General features: G+C 38.5%; 1 protein-coding gene across 1 annotated transcript in view; it reads left to right on the top strand.

Moving 5' to 3' along the window:
- The window catches only part of LOC128888016 (uncharacterized), a 75,932-nt gene that overhangs the window by 19,679 nt on the left and 35,819 nt on the right, over positions 1-20,434 (top strand). The gene's annotated exons all lie outside the window — the stretch shown is intronic.

Genomic DNA, 20,434 nt, shown 5'->3' with positions numbered 1-20,434 from the left:
CGCTACCCTCTCGGAGCTCCTGAGTTAGAACCCGCCTATCTTTACTACCTATAACAAAGGCAGATATCGTCTTATTTTCAAACTTAGTAGAGAAGAAACGTTGCTATAGTAAATGCACACTTACCCTTGATTCTTTCTCATAAATAGATTTTTACTTTTTTCACATTTCATGGGATGATATACACGACTAGAGATACGTGAGTGGTTCTGATTCCATTCGCGTAACTAGTAGCTCCTGAGCTGTTGCATCCCCTTTAATCCATTCAGTAAGAGCGACATCCCCTACTGGTTTTACTTGCGTTCCAGTCACTATTTCGTGCAGGCTTTTATTTTTTAATATTATTTCCATTTCTTTCATTCCTTCGGTGAGCAATAGCACGTGATTTTTATTTGCATCTTCCATTTTCCACTTCTTTTCACCACGTGCTTAATCTCAAAAAAAAATTGTCCACTGTTTTCAATTTAAACTTCTTTAATAGTAACTTTAATAACGAACTGCATATTCCACTGGGCCTATAATCTGTGGCAGTGGTTTTCGAGAAATGAAATAGAATTTATTTAGTTACTATAGTGAATCAATTACGAAAGTTTATTTGCATTACCTTACACGTTTTACATTACGTAGTTTTTTTTTTAATAGTAGTAGATGGAAGTAAGTCAGAAAACAAAATCGAAACTCTCACAGCTATGTTTAATGGGAAGTGGTCTGAGCCCATAGAATCATCATTTTGTGATATGGTTGCAAGGCTAGTGATCTGAGATGACGTTAAAACTCGATCCAGATTACTGTAGCTATTAGTTTTAACATTTATGAGTGGGTAGCTATTGTAGTTTAAAATGTCGATTTGATTACCTTCAATGATGTCTAAAAGGTTTTCCTCATTGAGGTCTGAATGGTTACAGTTCCATTCAACGTGGTGGGGATTAAAGTCGCTAAATATTAAAAATAGTCCTAATTGTTTAATTTTGTCAAAGTAACTTTTCCACATATCTGGGTTTAAATTAGTACCTGGAGCTCTATATGGAATAATTGAAATTCTTTCTTTAAGATTACATATTTGAATCCAGTAAAATTCCACGGATAATTCATTAACCCAGATAGCACCGGACGTCCCATGGACGTCCATTTTATGTCCAGTTTACGTCCGAAGTCCTTTGTCGGATGTCCGTTTTGAACGTCCATGGGACTTAAAGTTTGTACGTCCCAGGGATGTCCGCTCTGAACTTTCTAGATTTAGGAAAAAATACTTTTTTTTAAACATAAAATAAATATGTATTCAATATGTAGAACAGAATATTTTTTTCCGAATATAAAATACATTATTTACAATTATTATCCCAGATAGCACCGGACGTCTCATGGACGTACAGAGAACGTTCTGGGAATGCCCAGCACCCGACGTCCCATGGACGTACATGAGACGTCCCTGTGCTATTTGGGTAATTTTATCATCATCTAATTGTAAGACTTTATAGCTTAAATGCTTAGCTATAAGTACTACGACTCCACCTCCTGTACGATAACTTTTGTCTTTCCTGACTGTACTGAGTCCTTTTATGTTAAAAATTAAGTCTGGTTTTAGCCATGTTTCTACATATATTAATATATCTACTTTAATTGAAAGCTGTTCTATCTCAAACTTCTTGTTTCTGATACTTCTGCAGTTCCAGAATATAATTTTTGATTTATCCATTATTTAAGTTCTTCTTTTTTTGCCGAGCCTTTGTATTCTTTAATAGTGTCTTTTGGTGTTTTGCTAGGTTTGTATATTGATGTTTGAGATTTAGTTCTTATAGCTGTTGATTCTAATGTTGTTGATGGTTCACTTGCAATGTTTGTTTGAATTAGACTTACATTTCCAAGTTTATTGAGGGTAATTTTTTCTTTAAGATTAACTACATTTGTTATTATAGTTTCTTGTGCTTCGTTTGATTTCTGTAGTTTCTGTAAATTGATTTTAAAAGATATTTCATTTATGGCTTTTTTAGGGTTATTTGAGAGCCAGTCATTTCTGGTTGGCATAGGTCTGGCATTGCCTCCAATTGTTTTTATTTGAAATTGCTTTGTTATCGATGTTTCCCTTAATGGAGGAAAATTATCAGGACTTAGATTCGTTGACATAATTTGAGTTTCTGTGTATTTTGGCTCATTGATTTGACTTTCTATTTCTTCTGCCATTGGCTTAGTTTCCCAATATCTATTATTATAATTGGCTATGTTTTCTTTAATTTTATGATTTTGCTGATGGGTCTTACAATTGCGAGAAATGGTCTTGTGATTTTCTTGACAGTGGTAGCAGCTATTGTTGCTCTCGTTGTGACAAACATGATTCTCATCTTTAATTTTCTGGTGACAATGTTCACAAATTTTTTGGCTTCTACATGATTTGGTTAAATGACCGTATCTTAAACTATTTATGCATGTTTCAACAGATTCTATGAATATATGCACTTTGACATTATAAAGTCCAAAAATGTTAATATAGTTGGGTAATGTAGTATCCTCAAAAGTGAGTAACACTGTTTCGCTAGGGACCCATTCCTACTTGTTTTGAACTTCATTGCCGATTCTTTTGTTCAGTTGGGTTGCTTTTAGTATTTTGCATGGAGACACTGATTCGAACAATAGTTCGCTCATGTCCACGTCTAGAGGCACCCCCTTAATGAACCCTATTTTTTCTATCCTGTACCTAGGTGTTACGAGCCGGAGGGGGCGGCTGCGTAGCTGGGGCTTTTCTATTGGAACATGGTTTTATTAATGGCTTGACCAGTGTTGTTAGGTAACACTAGGTGCCTTGAGGAAGTGGACACAGAGACGAACCTACGTATGGCTAACGTAGGGAGCTCCAGGAAGTTGGTTATCGAGGACGAACCCACGTATGGCTAACGTGGGGAGCCTCAGCAAGGTAGAAACGCGAGAACGAACCTACGTATGGCTAACGTAGGGAGCCTCAGGAAGGTGATATGCGGACGAACCCACGTATGGCTAACGTGGGGAGCCGCAGGAAATGTTAGTATTAGGCCTCGTAACAGTTTTTTGATGTACCTCGAGCGACAAAGGTACACCTTAGTGGGTACTGGACTGGGTATTATAATTGATCAACACTAATTAAAAATGATTATATATATCCTGATATCCACCGGGACTTACAATTGTTATAAGAGTAATTGTCGCGGTGTACTAATGGTAAGCTATGTTACAAATATGAACTGAGTTTAAAATATAGTTTCGATTCCGCGAAGCTAGAATCTAATCCTTCTCGGTTTTTACGAACGCGAGCAAACGGGGGACGACTACAACGACAAAATAATGCTTAACAGTAGACTACGTACTGTATGGTTAAGATTTGCTCGAAGGGGACTTGAACCCGAGCTCACTAAGTTTTCTCGTGTTGATAGTTCGTAAGAACACGCACAGACGTGTACAGAACCCTTTCTAGACTTTTACTAGACCCAATATGCCTTCGTCGTCACCCTTTTTATACCAAAAATCATAGACTAAGGGGTGGCGGGGAAGTTCATTGCACGATTCCGAGATTTCCGAGGGACTACGCCCTAGCTTCGCATTGATCTCGAATTCCTATGCTTATGTGAAGAATACCGGGTGCGCACATCCGACTCCAAGTAAGGAAATTTAGAACGGGAACGTAACATAGGTATGAATGATTGATGTTTTCTGATTGCACAAACTCATTTGCTTGTTCCTTGTTCGTAAATTTTTATTCATATTTTGCTTTCATATTAATAGTGCTTTGCTTTTTGCATTTTGCTTTGCTTTTTCTTTCATATTAATAGTGTAGAATGATTTTATTTTATTTTATATACTAGATTAAAAATATAGGAAACTAAGAATTAATTAAATTAAACTATTTGGTAAAACGCGACTCTGCGACTAAAACAACTAAAATAGCTCCGGTCTCGACTCTGAATCTCAAAATCTGCCCGTTTGGCCGAAACATCCTTTCATAAAGGCTCGCATTTTTCCACCACGCAAACCGTCTTCGGCCACGTACATGACTAAATATGGTCATGTTTTGCCGTTGCCTATTCGCACCTCCCTTCTCGAGAGGACCGTCGCTGGGCCTGACTCATGGGGTTTTTCACCGAGTCAAGGCTAACGGTTTTTCTGACCTGCCAGTCACTTTCTCCTTGTCATTTTCGCGATATTACAATAGCCCCACATTTGAAGTGGCTTATTTGTCTTGCTGATGAAGAATAGGTTTTCAGTTCCAGTTTTTTTTTTGGATTTCACTCACCTTGACTTCAACATCTACATATATACTATATACTATTGGCTATAGAAGTACGTAGGGTTTTTTTCTTAAATCAAATATTGTAGAAGTAGCGCACTAACCCATTTTTTGGCCAAAAAATAAATAGTAAATTGTTAATAAGAACGAAAGTTTACATTAAATAAAAAAACCGCTACGTACTTCTATAGCCACCAGTATATATATTACAAAATTTGTTGGTTTTTTGTTTTGGAGACTCTGCTTCGTCGCCGTTATTTTGTATTAAAATTATAATACAACAATTTTTGTTTATACTTCAATATGTCTTAAATAAATCCTGCAAAAAGAAATCCTATTCCTTTTGCATAATACGCGTCGTGGATAAAGCCTCGCAACTATTAATTCTAAAAAAATAATAACTCAAGCGGTAAAGTTATTATGTTGTGGTGTCGTTACACTGGTTAGGATTGCTTATTCCAATGGTGAAGGTTTAATAATGATTTAACAGACCTTATAAGGTTAACAAATGATTATATATTCAAAACTGAATAATTCTAATAATACAATTGGACAGTGTCGTGTTGTCGCGGTTAGTGTATGAATTTAATTACCTAATTGTTGCACGGTGTTATCGCACTGGCGATGCGGGGGTCGAGAATGCTTCTATGCCGTAATAGATTTTGTACCGTCCTCGCGGATCTGTATGGTTAATGTTGATCGAAAGGGATCTGGAGCCCGATCTCACTGAAGCGCAACTCTAAAGACGATCGACGTGACTTTAGCAAGTAACTCTTTCGTACTAATCGCGCGAGTAACGAAAATCATGCGTTTATGTACCCCTAGATATTGGTGGGGATACGTCAATAATTCCCATATATGGAAATTTGGCGGTTGAGATTTTCGTTACTCAGAGGTGAACATCTGTGGGGCTTTAGGGAAAATTTAGATAAAGGGTTACCCACGCAACGCGAGTTAAAAAATGATTCTGAGAAAAGTATGGTACAGCTGCAGGGTGCACTTCGGTAAGACCAGACTCCACATTCCAAGAGGTAGATAAAATAAATAAACGCGAACTTCGAAAAGAACGGGTGTGCATACGTAACAATTAAAAAAAATTATTTTTAAAGTAAAGTAGAATATCCCTAATTTTTTTCCAAATTTTTGGAAATTTGGATATTCTCGTTTCATTTTCTGATTTTACTCCATCTTTTAAAAAAAATAGCCAAAGACAAATTTCAAAAACAGTTATTAATCAGTTATTAACAGTTATCAAAAATTTACGATTCTTATCAGGGAAGCCGGACGGCGCAAACGAATCGACATACCAAAATGTATAAAGAGTTTACGAACTCTACCTTTCGTGGCCGCGGGCGCGGAAATCAGCTCCAACCCCAACGGTTTGGAGAGCCGAGTACGTCTCATTATGACGAATGGGAGGAATGGGAGTATACTCCACGCTTAAAGCCTACTAGGTTCAGGCCAAAGCAGAAGACGAGTATTGGACCACCTCGACAAGGAAGGGAAGGATCAACGTCTGACCCACCGAAACCACAACATCTTTCCACGACATCTACAGGTCCTAAGAACGATCCTCTATACAGGGTGTCTCAAAACTCGGGTTGGAGCCGGAAATGGGGGGTAGCTGAGACGATTCTGAACAACAATTTCCTTTGCAAAAATGTCGGATGGGGCTTCGTTAAGGAGATATTAAGCGAAAACCCCGACCAATCAGAGCGCGCGTAGACCGTTGGAGCGGCCGCGGTAGCGAAGGCTACGCGCTAGGTCGATGCTTCGATGCACGTCGAATCACTTGTTCGCGTGCAAGCGCGGCTATCAGCGCGTAGCCTACGCTACCGCGGCCGCTCCAACGGTCTACGCGCGTTCTGATTGGTCGGGGTTTTCGCTTAATATCTCCTTAACGAAGCCCCATCCGACATTTTTGCAAAGGAAATTGTTGTTCAGAATCGTCTCAGCTACCCCCCATTTCCGGCTCCAACCCGAGTTTTGGGACACCCTGTATAAAGAATCTATATCTGGCCGAGAACCTCATCTAGTAACTGTGCAAGTGCATCTGTACCCAGGGTTATACGCAATAGACGAATTAGTCAACCAGGTCCATAGCAGCGTTTCTGCTATAGACTACGCCTTTAGTTTGAGAGTCCCTGTCTCCGCTTTGGCATACTACGTCGCTGCGACGGTATACGCAAGAGTTCTGAAGGCATTGGACATGTGTAGGAGGCCCGAAGAAGACAAGTTTATGTGGATGATTTACGATGGAAAGTACGATGTACCAGCTATTATCGGTTACTATATGGATGGCATCGGAAACATAGAGTTGAATGGACGTAACCTATGGATCAGAGCTAAACCTCGAACATATGTACGCTCTGCTGATGACAGGATTGGATGGTTCGGAAGAATCACTAACGAAACGCACTATTTGTACGCGTCATATCCGTGTCTTGCCGTTTATTTACAACGGATACAGTCAGACATAAAGTACTCGAACCATGCTAACGTTAACCCTATTTGGGAGCTGCCCGATAACATTGCATCCGAAGATGCAGAGGCTGGTAGTCCAACATCTAATTTACTTGGATATCAATGGGCTACCAAGTTAACGCGACACCAATTACAGTGGTTGTACAGAGCCGGTCTTCAATGAAGATGGCGACTTTGACTCAAGCCATCCAGTTATACCATGTGTGTCTGAGCTATTGGCAGCTGTCCAAGCAGAATTTACTTATACAACGATTAAATTAACCTCAATGAACAGCGAGAATCAAAGCTCATTAGCCCAAACAGTCACTACCAGAGTTATATCAGGTGAACGAGAAACACACTGTACGACAGTACTACCAGTGCTATAATCAAACTCGAAGAATTTATAACCTTTCTTTTTAATCCAATTGTGGAAGTGAGGAAATTGTATGATGTTCTCAATCCAAGAGAGTGATTGTTAATTGCTCGTATATGACTATTTGTAAACATAAATGTAAATATATAATAAAAAACAGTTATTAGAGGATGCTAAATTTAAGGGAATAAATTACTTTTAGTACTTTTATAAACCGAATTCTAAGCCTATTAGTCACCATCATCTGGCTATTTCACTTTTTAGAGTTAAGTTCATTGAAAATTCTTTGTGCGAGTGTGGTTGTCCAGAGCAAGATCTCAACCGTGCTGTTATGTGAAAGCTGAACTTATTTATAGAGGTTACAGTATCGAAGTAACAGCTATTTATAAAAGTAGGGATGTTAGAAAAATAAAAGCATCATTGGTACACAAAGGAAGATTTGTTCAAAGGTTTAATTCTGAATCGAAAACAGTATTAAACAATCGTTTTTATATCTACTGATTGAATGTGTTAATGTCTTATCGTATTTGGTTGTAAGGTAGTTATTATAACATAGTAAATCATTGCTCAACCAACAAGCCATTGATTGCAATTAGTCACTTATACCGTCATTCAATAAGGGCGATAGAGAAAACAAATAAGCCGATATTTTAATTCTTCTTCCAAACTCTTCAATATATTGTTACGCCGGGGGGTGGTGCCGCATCGAGGAGTAGTCATTTTAAATAACTAACACGTCTTTTATAAAAGGAACAACAACTCAAAACGTTTATTAACTTTAACAATAACTCGTTTAGTAAACACGTCTGTACGACAGTAAGACTCGCGACGTTCTCCTATTCGAAAGTTGCCGGTTCATTTGGAAACCGGAACATCCCGATGATCCGCTTCCGCTCGCTCTTTGGAACACACTTCACAACGTCGCAGCAACTTCGCAATATTGCGGCATCTTCACGCCGCCGCAACAATATCATCACAATTAAAAAATGCATATTTATAAAATAATTGCAAAATAAACTGTGGTGATATAAATTGGTACAAAATTAAGACTAAATATTCCATCATGGTCGATTTGACTGTGTTAATTTGACCTTTATAGCTTCACAGAGATCCGAACGATATTTAATCATTGTCACTCAAGAAATTTTATATCCAGTCTTGTTTCCAGGACACTTCTTGTTAATACTCGCGCAGCGTCGGGACAACCAATCTTACGTTCTTGAGAAGATAGCGTCTGTCGAACGTCAACGTGTCGGAGCTTTTGTTCTTTCGGTGTAGAAGCATACATTAGCGAGTATCGAGGTGCACTCTAGGGCATACATACACGCTGAAGAAAAACCCACGACGCACACATTCGTCCGAGAGCTGTACACAAGGCCGAAGGCTTTTTCGCTGAAAGCGGCGAGCCACGGAGAGCATTTAGGTGAGAACGGCACTGGCACAGACCTCCTGCGTTATATTCTCAAGTGCTAAGACGTAGTGGATGACGGTTGCCTTTAATATTCCATATTTTGCTTGATTACTTTCTGCTCTTATCCCCTTACATCAGTGGTGCACAAACCCACTAGCCAATTCAGCCCTGACATTGAGTAATAGACGCACTCGACATATTTATAAAAAAGCTTCCAACTTCGTTTAATAGATTGAGTTGTGCCCGATAAAGGATGATGCGAGAAGATTAAGCTTTACCGATCCATTTCAATTTGTCATTTCTCTTACATTAAGTTGTTTATTTAATAAATGAAACAAAGAATTCTTTGTTTAATAAATATATATTGAAATAATATTTATAATAACATCAATTGTCTTTAATTTTTCTTTTTTGTTTGTATTTTCTATTAACAGACCAAAGAGAAACAAAATTTTAACAAAAAACTATGATATGTTTGGGTTGTAATCGATTATACGTAACGTGACGTGAAAACTTTGAATTTTGATTTGTAAGAACAATAATGTATATTCCTATTCAATTGCATTATTGTCGAGAGTAATTGAATCATAAGTAACAATTAATTCCTTAAATACTAGAATGTAAATTCTAATAATAGTTGTAAAAGAATAAGGTTGTCAGCGTAGTTGTAGTGGACATTTAAATAACATTATCATTCAATTCAGTTACATTCAATTGTGGCTTCCGTTTCTGGTGGTATTAAGATGGGGGGAGCCAGAAAAGAAGTATGGAGAGAAAAATGAAAAAAGTGTGGTGGAGAAAGTGAAGAAAGGGGTAAAAGTGGGTGTGGATTGAGAGTGTTAGAAGGTTGAGTGAAGGGAGCGATAGGGAAGTGACTGGAGGTGAAAGAGTGAATGTGGGGAAAAGTGAGGTAGGAAGATCAGAGTGGAGTTTTGTGATAAGAAAGGAGACGAGGGAAAGGCGTGGAGAAGCGAGCGGAAATAAAGTTAGGGCGGGAAAGAGTAGAAAGAGAAGCGAAAGGAAAAGGGATAGAAAGGGCGAAGAAGCGACGTGATAGGATGGTGCGTGAGGGAAGGGAAAGGGGAGGAGATCAGGGAAGGAAAGAAGAGTCGCATAGCGACGATCTGGGGAAGCAAAGAATCGGTAAGAAGGAGTCGGTAAAAAAGAGAGTAGGGAGAAGGTAATAAGAAAGAGGACTGAGGGTAGAGGAAGAAGCAAGGAACATAGAAGGTGAGGATAAAGGGGGAAACAAGGTACTAGGGATGGAGACGAGGAGTGCGAAAGGAGAAGGTGGGGAGAAGGGAGTGAAGGGTGTAAAGGGAAGAGATTAAAGTGTGAGAAGGAAGAGAGATTTGGAGGAATTTTCCAAAGGGGGGAAAGGAGGAGTGAAGGAGGGAGAGGCATCAGGAGGAGGAAGAAGAGATATTTTCCAAAAGTGTGGTTTGACGCCAAGGTCGCCCGGGAGGGAAGAGGGTGGTGGGACGAAGAGTGTAGACAAAGGAAAAGGGTGGTGAGGAGGAAGCTGAGAGAGTGAGGAAAGGGCAAATGGGGGGGGGGGGGAGAGAAGTATAGAGTGGTGAAGAGGAGGCACAAGGAGTTACGTGAGAAGAAGAAAGAAGAGGAGGAGGAGAGAATGAGGGAGATAGGGGCGATCAGAACGGACAGGGAAGTATGGGCGTTCCTCAAGAAGGAGAGAGGAGGGATGAGAATGGGAGGGGAAGGGATAGAGATGAAGAAGTGGAGAGAATATTTCTTAAGGCTATTGAGGGGTGTGGACAATGAAGTAAGGTGTGGGAGTGAATGGGAAAGGAGGGAATGGGTGGAAGAGATAGGGGAGGAGGAATTTACGGCAGTGGTAAAGAAATTGAAAGAGGAAAAGGCAGCGGGGATTGATGGGATGGGAAATGAGGTATGGAAATATGGAGGGAGAGGACTGAGGGAGGCGAGGCGAAGGGTGGGTGGAGGAGTGGAAGGAGGGGGTGATAGTACCGGTATTGAAGAAAGAAGGGGGATTGAGAATGGAGAACTATAGAGGAGTCACGCTAATGCCGACCCTGTACAAGGTGTATGCGGCGATATTAACGAGTAGGATAGAGAAGGAGGCAGAAGATACAGGGGTGTAGGGGAGTGGCAAACGGGATAAATCCTAAAGGAAGGGGAAGGGAACAATGGAGAACATCTATGTTTTGAATTATTTAGTGAATAGGGAGCTGTCAATTTTATTAAATATATTATTATCGGACTTGGAGGAGAAGATGAAGAGGATTGGGGCAGGGTGGATCAGGGTGGGGGGAGAGAGGGTGAGGGCGTTAGCGTATACGGACGACATAGTTATGGTCGCGGAAGGGGAGAAAGAAATGAGGGTAGTGATGGCAGAGTCGGACGTGTACTTTGAGGGGAAGGGATTAGAGGTGAATGTGGGAAAGACAAAAGTCATGAGGTTTAGGAAAGGGGAGGGGGAAGATTTAAGAAGATTAAATGGAGATCGGGGAGGAGGGAGGTGGAGGAGGTTAAGAAGTTTAAATATTTGGGGTATGTCTTTTAGAGGAATGGAGAGCAGGAGGAGCAGGTAAAAGAGAGGATAGCGAAGGCAGCGGGAGTGATGAGGCAGGTGTGTGGGCTAGGGCAGAGGGTGTTCAGAGAGAAGTGGGAAAGAAGGTTATAGCTATTTGACAGGTTGGTGTGGATAGTGAGGAGCTATAGGGCGGAGGTATAGGAGTGGAAGGAGTGGAGAAAGCTGGAGGCGCTGGAGGAGAGGTATTTGAGGTGGTGATTGGGGGTGGAGTGGAGGACACCAGGTTACATGGTGAGAGAGGAGTTAAAGAGATTCATGATGGAGGGAGAAATGGGAGAGACAAGACACTGGCTGGAGAGGGAGGAGAAAATATGTAGGGTGTGTGGGGGAAGGAAGAGATGTTCTGGATAGGTGTGGGTCAGTAGAGGGGAGGCGGAAGAGGGGAAGGGACTGGGGGAGCAGATAAGGGAAATTCTGGGGGAGTCGGGGGGAGGGGAAGAATGGATGAAGAGATTGAAAAGGATGAGGGTGGATGCAAGAAGAGAGTGAAGGGGGAAAGATAAGTGAAGGGAGGGTAGATGAATGGATGAATGGATGGATGAATGAATGAATGAATGAATGAATGAATGGACGGGAGAAAGATGGAAAAAAAAGATAAGGGGGGGAATTCCCCGGAAGCGGGGGCGCTCTCTCTCGCTCTTGCGTCTCTTGCATTTCTTGCGGCTTTTTTGTTTTCTCCTTTGGTTTCTTTTGGTTTTTTGATTATAGAATTTAAGTGTAAGATAAGGATAGAATAAGGTAAAATAAGGATAGTTTTAAGGTTAGATATAAGAAGGAAATTGTAAAAAATTTGTAAATGAGAAAAATGGAAGGGGAGCCATGCGAACCCCCTGGGGGAGCATAAATAAATACATGCATATTACATTCAATAGTAATCAAGAATTTTTTCATTTAAAATACAAAAAGAATTTGAAGATGTTTCATATCAATTGGAGATTTATTAAAAAACAAAATGCTATAGCTGTGTTTGGAAAACTCTTTATAAAAACAAAATCAGAATTGAGTAGTACTATGATTTAAAACTAAAACATCGGGTACATACGGGTATTTACTGTAATACGTGGTCAATGTGTTCATTGGCGGATGTATTCTCATTCCAAATATAAAATAAAAACGGCAGTTTAAACCTTTGACTAGACAATGTCTTCCACAAAACTACTAAAACTTGTTTTTCAGCATAAACTACGCAACTTTTTTAAATTAACATGAAAATTGCCATGCATAATTGCGTGGAAACCTTATGCTAACGCTTAAGAAAAATGTATGTTGAGACAATATGTACTCACTGGTTGTACTTGGTGTTTAAACTGACCAGTTTTTAATTAGCAAAAACATGTTTAACAAGAAGAATTTCTAAAAAAGCGATATAATTGGCGTCAGTAGCGCCACCTATGTCTTGGTACGATTTCTATTAAGAGCAAATTATTGTTCGTTAGAAACTAAACTTTTTTCATATTCAAAAATTTGTTTAACAGATTTTTTAAGTTGTATTTCATTCACAACTTCAACGATAGTTTTCATCCCTTAAATATGAATATCAGCTGATATAAAAAAATATGTGTTCCAAGTTTCATTAAAATCCGCGTTTTACAATTGGTTAATTATTCCTTGTAAGCTACAACTTATTTAGCTTATGTCCACATTTGGTTTTGACGACGACGTTTACGTTTGCCATTTTACCTCTTCTAGTTCCTTGTTTTTATCATGTTTGAGTTTCTCTTTTCCGTTGTTCATACAAGTTAGTTTCTACATTTTTCATTTGCCTTTCCATTCGTGTTTTGATTAGCTATTTCCATCTTTCTAATTCTGTCTCATTCTTTCCTTGCATCCCAGTGTTCTTCTTTTCTCAAACATCGCCACGATGTGTTCCAGATAATTCAATTTCATTTATTTACGAAACGCAGAGAACGTGTTTTGCCAGTGCTGCCGTAAGCAAATTGTGTCGACCGTTTTTCTCGTCTCTCTTAGCTGTTTAACAGCATCTGTAAACGTAGCTGCGTTAATGAGATTTTATCCTTCAATGGTTGCTAAGTAGGGTAAGAAATACTGTGTACTGACAAAACGTTGACTGGAAAGGGTGAGCAACGTTATTGGCGTTTTTAATCGCTTGGATCTAGGTCCCTGATCATTAAACTTTTGAATCATAGTGGCACGTATACAGTGGGTGTAGAAACTATTCGTACACCGATCAATTTCCAAAAAAACTATGTAAAATTGTAATTTATTAACTTATTTTTTATAAACAATGGCATCCTACATATTCTCGGAAATCTCGAAAATAGATAGAGTACAAAAAAAATAGCTCTTTATGTAAGTTACGAAATTAACAAAAAAAAAAGACAATTAATCGATAGAAATGTTGAAGCTATAATTATTCGCACAACTGTTTAATTTTTAAAATTTCATTTAAAAAAAAGAAATTTACATTAATTTATAAGTATATAATACTTCCTTCGAGGGATTTCCTTTTGATTTTATAATTATTGCAACTCTTCTAAGCATTAAATTGACTAAATTATTAGTTATTCAAAGTAGGATCTTCTTCAATTCCTCTATTAAAGTCTTTTTTAAAAGTACTTTACTGGAAATTTAATATTTTCTAATTCATACGAAGCAATGAATTAATGTGTTTATGTTATAAACTTTACTGTAAATGGTTCGTCATAAGAATCGTACAAATACTTATTGCTTCTATACTTTTACCCACTTTTCGCATTTTTTTTATTAATTTCACAAATTATATTAACTAGTAAATTTTGTTTGGACTATATCTATCTTAGAGATTTCGGAGAATATGCAAAATATCATTGATTATAAAAAAAAGAAGATAAGAAACTACAATTTCACACAAAAGTTTTTTCGGAAATTGATGGGTGTACGAATACATTCTATACCAATTGTATGTCCACCTTCAGAATTAAATTACCCATTCACCATGCAATTTACAGTTACCTGTTTATGTACTGTTTCTTATTAATTGACAAAACAAGAAAGGGTACCTTTTCCAACATAAAATCAGTTACTTTTATTGGATTTCGAAAAATATACAATTATTTGATATTTAAAGTAAGCATTTTAGCCTTATTTTGTATATAAATGTATACAATTTTTAACCGACTGCGAAAAGGAGGGGGTTACTCAATTTGACATGTATATATATTTTTTTTTTAATTAATAGATAAAGACATCAAATTACGAATGAATAGTAAACAATTCCTTATTTGTTACTCATTTAATATATTAGAATTTGATTTGTATAATAAAATATTTGACGATGAACAAATAAAAATGTCACTGTTTAGTCGAAGAGACGTCGCAAATAAATTGTTACACTTCGATTTTATTCGTCATCTATCATTTGAATAAAATTGTCTAAAATCTTGATCAATATTAGAAATACGCAATAATGTTGGAGAAGAAACCACCCAATTTTACAAATCTTATATACAGAGTGGACCATTATTAGTAGAACGTCCGAGCAGGATGTGATTCTACGTGGGAAACTAAGACAAAAATTTGTTATAACATTTTTTTTCATCCGTAGCTTCGTTTTCGAGAAAATCGATTTTTAAGTGTATTTAACTATGCAACCAATTGAATTCGATTTAGATATTCTGTATTCTACCACTGGCTGTCTTTGTCCGAGCTAGTATTTATAGACATTTATAATAAAAATTACATGGATACAACTCTAGTCAACGAGTGCATGTTTAAGCAAATTATACTTCGTGCGTGTTCTATGAAAAGAATTATAATTTTATGTGCATCATTTTAGTATAGGCAGAAAAACTTTCGGGGAACGTTTGCATACGTTACAAAAGATTCAAGATCATGGATTCTTGAGGGAGATATAAGGAGATCACTATTGCTAATTATACGTAACAAAGCAATGAATAATTTCTTCTGTTCAAAATAATCACTAAACATCGAAGTTAATATGAAATGTTAATTATTTTTCATATTTTACAATTTCGAATACACTGTGCATCGAGAGTCACAATAATTAGCTGATTTGAAAAAATAACTTGGAAACAGTAAAATGTCGCAACGCTCAAATGGATCGGTGAGATATAAAATTTATTGGCTTCTGTCAGTCGTCTCCGATACGTATGAACGCTTTACATCCTAAAAGAGTGATCGCGCTGAAAACTGATCCGCCATCCTTATTAAATTGAAGCTATGCGATACACGTCGACCTGGCTCCGAGTTACAGAACATAATGGAGAGAAGGAATGCAGCTGCACGATGTTCAATAATCACAGGCATTGCGCCGTATCGGTCGGAGGAAGTGCTTCCATTGCTCTGTAGCAATGGAATATGTTCAATGGAATTCCTCGTTATAATTCTTTTTTATTCGGTTTATATTAACCTTTATATTTTTAAATTAATTATTGGTAGGTAAAACCTTTGTGCTGAATTATTTACATAATTCATTTTTCCAATTAGACTTGTAAATATATAATCCTCTCGCTCGTTGAAAATAAATGCAGAAATGATGCTCCTTTTTATCAGTGAAATGGGTTCGATAGATTCTCGCGTTATAATATTTTTGTATTCAAGTATATTAACTTTTCATTTATAAATTAATCGTTGATGGGTTGAATTAAGTTTATAATTTACTGTTTAATAATTGTACTCAGAAATATGTTTAAACATTAAACGAAGAAGTTAAGAATCTTACAGAATTGTCCACAAAAATTAACTTTGTATTATGAAGAATTTTTTAAAATCTATACAATGAAATTAACGTGTAAGTAATAATCATTATTTTTTGTCTTTAACAAACACATTATGTCGATATTTAGCATAATTCATTGATTTGAAAGAATACAAGGGCTCTTGTACAAATATTTCTTACACACAAGTAAGATGCTTATATGAATACTAAACATTTCTTCTGCTACACAAGAAAGAGCATGTCGTTACAATTATTAGGTTAAATATAAAAAATAAAAAAGATGTTCATCATAAATCTAAGTAAAAGAGAAGATCCATTTACCTCGGAGGAACACAATCCCAACAAAACAAAAAACAACATTGTATTATAGAAACAGTATCTTACTATTTCGCCTAAAGTTTATTATCAAAAGATGCCCCTTCCTTTTCTAGAATATTTTATACGTGGTCAACGTTATTATCCTTTAAGTTTTCAAAAGTAGGCAGAACCCATGGTCAGAAAGTCTTGTTGCAAGAAATTTAAATGCTAAAGATGAAGTGAGAAAATGAACAAATAGATCAACTATTTGTAACATTTTATTGTGACAGAATAGTGTCCAAATTTTTTACACTTGGCAGGTTATGAATGAGACCAACGAGCCCTGCCGAATGTTTCCGAGAGTCGACGAACGGATACTTTGCTCCTATTGGCTATGCGTTGACGAAAATTTTACTGGAGAACAATCACACGATATCGTTTTTGAATGAATCGTCACATGATATTGAGATATCTCTTTCGAACCCCAGATAGCACAGGGACGTCTTATGTACGTCCATAAGACATTCGGTGCTGGACGTTCGGGACGTCCAGATAACGCCCAAACGTCCCCTGAACGTCCGGCGTGGACATTCTATGTACATCCCTGGGACGACCGATGCGGACATTTCCAGAACGTTCTCTGTACGTTCTCTGTAGGTCCTGGGTCCTGGGTGTGGTCATTCCCAAAACGTTTTCCGAACGATCGAAATGAACGTTAAAATGAAATTTATGTTTAGAAGATGTGTGTATTGAATATTTGGACAATGTTGAATAAATTTTGAAAATTGAGGTTTAAAAAAAATTAAATTCCATATGTTTTCTTTTATTTGTTGGTAGATTTTAATTAACTGTATTTATTTCTTGTAACTGGATTTCATGAAACAGATAAACAAATCTTTCAATTTTTATTTACCTCTGGCGGAATTTGAACTCGCGATTTTCGAACTACAACGCAACCTGCTTCCCCACTTATCCATAAACGCCTTTTTTTTTTATAACGAGGGGGAAATGCACTACGCACACCCGGCGGATGTAAGGACTTCCGCCGGGTAGTGTGGACTCCCCGCAGGCGAAAAACGTCACCGGCGGGTATACCCCCTAAACCCCCCCCCCCCCCCCCCCCCAATGGCCAACATCGGGCAACACATCGACCATAGGCTCTTTCCAGGACGGGGAGGCGAACCTCCCCGCCCCACGGCCGCTGCGTCCAGGCTCCCCTTGATCTTTGGGGAGCCTTTGTGGGGGAGCCAAACATCCCCCCTACACCGTTCTGTCAGCGCCAGGGGGCCATATCCCGGCGCCGACCGCTTTGGGACCGGTCACGAAGACGGCGGCGAATCCCTACCGCCAACCGTCTCGGCCCCGGCGGCCCCGTACGCAACACGTCGGGGTCATCGTGACTGTGACCCCATGACAGGCGTGCGCGCGCGGGGCCGTCTCCGCGCACCGGCCGCTCTCTATTAGAGCGGCCGGCGGGCGGCGAGTGACTCACGGAGCTCTGGGCCCCGCGGTGCCGACCCCTCCACTAGGGAGGGAATCGGCTGAAGGGGCGGCTGCCCGCCGCCTATCCATAAACGCCTTTGCTAACACGACTCATATTTTAGGCTTATATAGTGACTTGCATTAATATTCGGACGCTATTTAAAACACAATTCCTTCTTTTGAAATTGGTCTAAATGACTTGAACTTTTTTTTGAAAAGTTAGAAGAATTAATTTACTAGGTAATTCTGAATAATTCCAAATATTACATACATATCATATCTCATATGTACAAAAAATATTGTATTCCTAATATTGAATAAACATTTTGTTTTACATGTTCAAACATATATTCTGTTGCGAATATTAGATAAATATGTCTTTAACTTCGGAAAAAAATATTCTATTGCGAATATTAAATAATGACTGTATACCCAGATAGCACAGGAACAAGAACGTTTTTGTTATTTATTTAATTATGCGACAATACTAATTCCAGTTAGACTATATTTAAAAGAGATTAACACACAGCAATTACATAACACAGTTCACAAGTACGGCTTGCACACACAACACGTTACGCCTCTTTTACCAAAGGTAAGTAAGTAGGCGCATGCGCGGCAGACATACAAAAAACGCAAGATCGGCACCACATGTACGCTCGCAAATCTCATAGAATGAAAAAGTACTAGCTCGGATCGAGCTTTTACGTCATCAAACGTCTTATGTACCTCCATGAAACGTCCGGTGCTGGACATTTCCAGAACGTTTTCTATAGGTCCATAGGACGTCCGGTGCTCAACATTCCCAGAACGTTTTCTGTACGTTCTCTGTACGTCCATGGGACGTCCGCTGCTATCTAGGATAATAATATTAATTAATTAACTAATTAATATTAATTTACAATTATAAATAGTGTATTTTATATTCGGAAAAAAATATTCTGTTCTACATATTCAATAAATATTATATTATAAATAATATTCAATATAAATGATATTAATAAATAATATTTATTTTGTTTAAAAAAAAGTATTTTTCCCTAAATCTAGAAAGTTCAGAGCGGACATCCCTGGGACGTACAAAATTTAGATCCCATGGACGTTCGTAGGACGTTTCGGGCGGACGTCCGACAACGGACGTCGGACGTGTGGACGTAAACTGGACATAAAATGGACGTCCATAGAACGTCCGGTGCTATCTGAGACGTGGACCGATTTTATTGAATTTGGTTTTATTCGAAAGCTTATATACTGTTTACATTAGAAGAGTGGCTTTAAATTTAGAAAATATAGCAGGCGTGACGAAATATTAATGAAAGAAGTTTCAGGTGAGGTTGGAATCGCCGGTTTACGAGTAAACGATACGCGCCAGTACTAGTATACGCGGTGGCGTGTAATTTTTCATGTACTTGGCGTCGAGATGCTTCCTCGCTGGATAATTAATTTACCACTATTGTACTTAATTGTATACTCTTATACTGAAAGAGACCCGATACTCCACTGCTCGAGATATGTAAAATCTGCTTGGAAAGACAATTCTTGGGCATTATAACACATTATTCAACCATTAGCTGTATTTAAAGAGCATACAACTTCTAACGATAGTTAGTTAGTTGTGTATTTTCTATAGACATATATAAACTTACAAGTTTTGGTGAATATCCAAAGATGGCGTTTGAGGTACTGCTTTTCCCCCCTCTCACCTAACGAAAATGTAATCACTTTTTGGGTACACACCTCTCCCCTCATCTTTTTACATATACGTAAAAATAAAGTAATTTTTTAATTCTAATACAGGTACACGTTTTAGTCTTTTGTTTACATTCTTAAACAATGTATCTTTATTATCTATTGTTGATTGTACTCGGTTTCCCTTAAGGGGAAACTATTCCTAACGGTATTTTACCCTACAATGAAATGTCGTTTGGCTGTCATAGATTCGACTCCCGTACCTTGTATGCGCTCATACGCACTCACACAGTTCCACATCACTGTATACGTACACGGAACTGCAAGGGTTGCGTATTGTCTTATTTTTGTTTCGACAATGAAAATTTGAGATCTCTCAATAGTCGTTTCCACTAGATAAATGTTGAAACTTGTGCGCAAGCTCTTATAGGTAGTCTACTTTGGTTTTTTTGTGTCATAATTAACAATATTCAGCAGCGAACGTTTCAGCAGCGTTAGTTCAGACAACGCGGCAGCACTGCCGCACCACCATATTGCTTCTTTTGATCGCGAAATACTCCTGAATATTATTAATTATGACACAAAAAAGTAAAAGTAGACTACCTATAGAAGCTTGCGCACAAGTTTCAACATTTATCTAGCGGAAGCGACTATTGAGAGGTCTCAAATTTGCATTGTGGAGAAAAAAATAGGCCAATACGCAAGCCCTTGCAGTTCCGTGTACGTATACAATGATGTGGAGCTGTGTGAGTACGTACAAGCTCGTAGAAGGTACGGGAGCCCACTCCCTTAACCATCGAATTTCGACGGGCATTTAAGTCGTATCAGTCTGGAGGAAGTAGTATCCGTGCGGCCATGACGACCAAGCACGACCCAATTTCGTAATTGAAGCGAGCGTAAAGCGTGTTGTGGTGGTTTCTACGTCGCTTTGTACCCCTACTGGCGTGTACCGACATGATTCACTACATACACGCGGCTGTCGCGCTTTAAGTTTGACGCAGACTTGCGGCTTTTCATCGGGTAATGCAGCAAACGCAATGATTTCCAGCCGCATTCCTGTCAATTTAACCTCTCAATCGTGCACTTACTTTCAAAGCGGCACGCGCCGTACAGTCGAAATACAGGGAAATACAGGGAAAATTGCGCTTCCCTGTAGCAGCAAAAGGCTCTCTCTCTCTCTCTCTCTCTCTCTCTCTCTCTCTCTCTCTCTCTC

Source organism: Hylaeus anthracinus, unplaced genomic scaffold, assembly GCF_026225885.1.
Source record: "Hylaeus anthracinus isolate JK02 unplaced genomic scaffold, UHH_iyHylAnth1.0_haploid 11989, whole genome shotgun sequence".
NCBI lineage: Eukaryota > Metazoa > Arthropoda > Insecta > Hymenoptera > Colletidae > Hylaeus > Hylaeus anthracinus.
Note: the sequence above shows the minus strand (reverse complement) of the source record. Positions and strands in the feature narration are given on the sequence as shown.